We start from the raw sequence: 5,763 nt of genomic DNA on the forward strand, positions 1-5,763 counted from the left end.
AACATTAGTAGCATTTTTAAACTTTACTTCGCAATTCGTTTAAATTTATCGCGTGGACAGTTAAAGCCATTTCCTGTTTTTGTTTTTTTCTTTCTTTGGCTTTTGCTGTTCGCTTTTGCTGGATCGTAACATGTTTTTTGTCATGACGAACGTGGCAACTTTATGCATATTACTTCATGTCAAAGTTCCGACGGCGATCTAAAAGAAGAACCATGATTCTTAAAATATGGGGTAAAACCCTTTTCATAAGATAAATTAAACGGGTGGTTGTCAAAATGATTAAAAGACGATAGTCTCAAACGTTTGTGCAGGATATATACACTACTATGGTTAACTTTGTCAATGAACCAGATGAAAGGCTTAGATGTCCAATTTGCAAGACTGTTTTTAACGAACCGTGGCAAACGTCTTGTGGACATAGATTCTGCAAATTATGTTTGGAATCACTTTTAAGGTGCGTAACCTTGTTCAGTGTAGGCAGTAGCTTCGGCCATTAATACTTAGTCGCAAGGAAAGACCGGAAAGGCGCCACGATCATGATGTCATCGTTTGGACCTTTGTTAAAACGACGGTCAGCTTTCCTTGGTCCTACAATCATGAGTTTTTTCGCTGGTTGGATGACTATACACACATTTATTTTATTCCTTCAAAATGGATTATGTTGCCTTTCCTTTAGATATCGAGACTGAACTTTGAATAAGGCTCTTTTTGAGAGCTTAATGTGCTGATATCAGATATTAAATGAGGAGCATCCAATTGGCTCAAATTTTACGCGCTCTAGCTCCAGCAGCTCTTTTAGAATGACGTTGGTATATTCATAGGGACTGTTTCTCCCACAGTTCCTTCTATGAAAGAGGACTAAAGTTTGAGCAGTAGTTTGAATGCTTTTCAATATTACCGAATTTCATGTTTTGCAACGAACAAAGTTAAAAAAAAAGAATGTGTGATGACCATCGTTTTCCACGAAACTCTCCAAGCCAACCCAACGCCTCAATCGTTCATGAAATATCCACTGTGTAAATCATGATGTAGAATGCCGAGCAAGTGAAACCAAACAGGGGAATACTTGGCGTAAACCTTCCCACAATTTTGATGCTCGATTAATTAAGCCTAGATTATTTACTTCCGTTTTTTCTTCTGCCAGCCAGAAAAATCTCCAATGTCCCGTGGATGGCACCCGGATTTCAAAAGACGAATCCTTCCGCGATAAATGCTGCGAAAGGGAAATACTCGATCTCCAGTGCCGTTGCCATTACAAAGATCGAAATTGCGATTGGAAAGGAGAATTCCGAAATTTTAAGGTGAATAGTTTCGTTTAAACATCCTCTTTTACTGAGTCCCGTCAGCTATTCTTAAATATTGTTGTAAATGGTTTGAATCCAGAAGTGATGGGAGTCGCTTACATCCACAAAGGCAAATGCAACCATTTAGGCGTATGCTTATTTTTATACACATCGCAAAGTTGTCCTAACATGGCCAACTACCTAATTACAACGACATAGCATTAACCGTAGAGTTTTTTTTTTTGGTTGGGCCTGTCTTTGCTGATTATGTTTCTAATGGGTGACATTTAGTACTATTTTGGGATACAAGTGATAAGAAAGTTGACAGGGATACACTGCGTCACATTTATCATGCAGAACGTTTGCATACAATAATTCACAATCTAAGCAGAAGTCTTCTTGAAAAGTCCAAAAGACTCGTGACTGCGCTCAGGTTGTCGAGAAGCCAGTCACTCACAAGAGTCGTTCCTTGAACTTCACGCAACTTTATCAGGCAATGCTCACATGAAACCAAGAGACATTTTCACTGTCGACGAATTAACAGCCAGTTTACGACCCGTTTGCACTGCTAATGGCAGACTCCTGTTTCTTCAGTTTCTTCAACGCGTCCATAGATGAATTATGTAATAACATTTAAGGACGTTCGCGCCCATTGCTACTGCGCACCCTTACAGCGCACGCAAATTCGCATGCCACGTCATCCATCAAGCGCGCGCGCTGGCCATTGCTGTAGCTTTGCTTGGATTTAACGATCTTGGATGTTCGGTGACCTCTTCTTTTCTTTTCAGAAACAGATTTTATTTACAATTATCTCCACATTGTCCAAAAACGAACAAAAAATCAATGTGAGAAGTTAAAAATTTCAAGATTTCTGTCCTCGGGAAATGGAATCCTGCCATATTGCGGCTGCAAGGCGCATGAAGCTATGGTCGCTAAATGCGAACTTGTTCTTTAAGGAACCTCAACAGTTAAATAAATTCACTTGATGGGTCCACTTAAATAAAGATTGGTAGAGAAAATTTCACTTCAAAGATGTACTTGCAATATTTTTGGGCTTACAGACACTGTGGCCTTATTCGCAAAAGAAGCCGGATTTTTTTCAGATTTAGCGTGTTCTTCCGGGCAAGTTCTCTCCAAAATGAAGTCAGTGACCCCCCATTTTTTTTACATTTTTGACATCACTAACTCATCATCTTTCAATGGTAAAATTTGCAGAAAAAAATCAATGTTAGAAAATTTCGCGCGAACGTCCTTAAGCGAAGTGAGACCGATCTCTTTTGACACTCTAAATAGCCCCATACAAAGTACAAAGACTACAAAGGTGCATTCCCTCATAAATATAACAGTAATCATTAGTCAGTTACTTATCATTAAGAGTGGAGATATTTACGGTTACCGGCTTAGAAAGCTCAAAACATGAGGTAGTTTTCAATCCTTAATTTTCTATAATAATTCTGACCTCCTTTTTACTGTTTTATCGAGCAGGCCCATGAAACAAGCTGTCAATATGGTGACGTACAGTGTCCTGCCTGTGGTGAGAGAATGGAACGAAGAAGTCTCGAAGAGCACGCATCAAATGCCTGTATTAACAGGACCGTGATCTGTCTATATTGCGGAGGAAAAGTGTTTCAAAGAAACTTGAAGGTATGGGAGAAGAAATATTGAGCTAGTTTTAAATAGCAATTAAGTCATATTTCCTCACTATTATTTAAAAGAAAACTACCGAATTGAACCTTGACGTTTTAGCTCAGTTAACGTTGATTCGTGCAGCATCCATACCCGAGACATATCCTCTCATAGGATTAATAAGCGAACCTCTTTTTCCTCTTTGAATTAAGTCGTTGCCCGTTGCCGTTGTATTAGGGACCTTAAGATCTACGACGACGACGTCGACGAAAACGCCACAAAACAATGACATCATTGGTTAAAAGACAATTAATAATCGTGCTGATTGTGCAGCACGGATTTTACCTCATATTTTTGTGGTTCTCTGCATGACGACAACGTGAAATCACGAAATGTTAGGTCTTGACGACAACGTGAGCATGTAACAGAGAATCTTTCATTCTCTATTTTTACTCTGAAACCGCTCGTATCAATTTATTTTTAGGATAGTTCGCCCACATTGTAGGACGTGAACGAGATGGAATAATCGCGAAAGACTTTAACTAGAGCAAAGTTCTATTTTGAGGTGACGTTTTCGTCGACGTCGCCGTCGTAGATCTTAAGGTCCCTATTGTCTCTGAATAGACAAACATATATTTTCGCTTTCTATTCTCAATACTACCTAATTTTATCCTGATATCGTTTCATTTTCATCCGTTTTGAGTAGAGAGCCGAAAACACAAGTTCTTCTGTTTATCTGCAGGATCATTTTGGTTTGTGCGGGAAATTTCCCGTAAAATGTCATTTACTCTGCGGAAAGGAGACCATACCACGTGACATGTTGGATGACCACTTGACCAAGGAGTGTCCTCACGCGGAAGTACCGTGCCCGTTTTTCATTCATGGTTGCGAATTCAAAGTGAGTGCCTTTTGATAACTTGAGAGAACAGTTGCTATTTGGAGTTTAAAATACTTTCAGAAAAAAGAAAGATGCATTACTGTCAGTGTGAAAGACGAGGCTTCTTAAGATCATAAAATTTGAGTGAAAACAGAAGATTTCCTGGAGAAAGTTTTGATGTTTTTTCGCTGATCTCGTCTGTAATTAAACTAAAATTGCCAAAGCTTATTTATAAAACTGCCCACAGGTTATGACCATGGATTCTTGGTTAAAGAAATCGCCACGACTAATGATTAGGGTTTGCAGAGAACAGGGAAAGCTGAGGTGATCAATTATTTAGCCAATCTTAATTTGAGGGTCATTGTTAAAGAAATTCATGAGGCTAGCAAATGAAAATTACTTACTTAAGTTATGTTAAGTGGTGTCTGATGTAAGGTCTTTTTTGGTCAACAGGGTAAAAAAGGATCTGTTGATAATCACCTGAAATCCACTATAAAGATCCACGTCGAAAAGATGAATCACTGAATCAAGTATTGAAAACCGAAGAAAGTTTATACAAATTGAAGAACAGATCGACCACTTGCAGAAAGAGAAGAACAACTTGGAGCTGCAACTTCAAAATCAAACCGAGGAGCTTCTGGCGGCAAAAATCAATATCCAAACTCATCAAACGAAAATGTCCTTGATAGAGAGCTCAATCACAGGGCAAATAAACGACTTAGAGAAACTACGCAGTACCTTTGATGATGATGCCGCCGCGGATGAAGGAAACGGAACCGTTTTTTCTACGCAGATTGAGGAAATTTTGAACACTGTAAAGGAACACGAAACAAGGGTTAACAATTTGCAAAGCGAGCTAGCGCTCGTCAAGGAAATCACACTGACTTCAAAAGAAAACGGGACGAGACCACGTTCTTTGTCAAATTATCACACCACCTGTGAACGGCGTATGGAAAGACATGAGAACCAGCTGGCTTTGCATGAAATTCAACTTTCAGGACAAAATCTTCAGATTCAGATGCTCGAGGCAACGTCATATAATGGAGTTTATCTTTGGAAAATCGACCAGTATAATCTAAGATTCCAAGAAGCTGTTTCTGGGAAGACAATTTCCATTTACAGCCCTCTGTTCTACGTTGGGAGGTTTGGTTACAAAGTGTGTGCCCGTCTTTACCTAAATGGTGATGGGATGGGCAAAGGAACTCACGTGTCGGTCTTCTTTGTCATCATGCGCGGTGAATACGATGCCTTATTACCCTGGCCTTTCCTCCACAAGGTCCATTTTAGAATTATGGACCAGAACAAGATCAAGGACGCCAGTGATGCTTTTCGTCCAGATCCTAACAGCTCAAGTTTTAAGAAACCAACGTCGGATATGAATATTGCCTCAGGCTGTCCGACACTTCTCTCTCACGTAGAACTCCGACAGGGTGGATTTGTCAGGGATGATACCATGTTTGTTAAAGTTAATGTTGACATGAAGGACCTTCATGGCGACTTATGGACAAGCTAAGAACAGAACAGAGCACCATATAATTTTGACGTAGATCGGTGCATAGTGAACATAGCTCGACATGAAGCTTGGCGACTGAAAACTCCTTGGATGCAAACGATTTCATAGACTAGAATAATAATAGGAATTAGGGACGAGGGGCTTTTGAAGACAACACCCTAATTGCATTTAGCACCGGAGGAGCTCATAGCTCTGAGGTCCTTATGAAGCATATTTTATCTGTTTTGAATTTCAATGTTGATAGTCGATACCTCTATGAGGTTATTAACAGGCCATTCTAGGCTACGACTGATTATTTTCCAACATATAAGCAACATGCGCAGACGCCGGCCTTGGATTAAGCAGCCCAAACTTACAAGTAGTTTCTTTTTATGGGTCAGATTCTAGTAGCTATTTTAGGAATGAGCAGAGGGTATTTAAAAGGGAAAAAATAAAGTAATTTTTTTGATGGAAACGAAACGTTT

General features: G+C 39.5%; 1 pseudogene; it reads left to right on the forward strand.

Annotated features, from left to right (window-relative positions):
* The first annotated feature begins 307 nt into the window (after positions 1-307).
* The window catches only part of LOC138036068 (TNF receptor-associated factor 3-like), a 5,819-nt pseudogene continuing 363 nt past the window's right edge, over positions 308-5,763 (forward strand).

Source organism: Montipora capricornis, unplaced genomic scaffold (assembly GCF_036669925.1).
Source record: "Montipora capricornis isolate CH-2021 unplaced genomic scaffold, ASM3666992v2 scaffold_456, whole genome shotgun sequence".
NCBI classification, from domain to species: Eukaryota; Metazoa; Cnidaria; class Anthozoa; order Scleractinia; family Acroporidae; genus Montipora; species Montipora capricornis.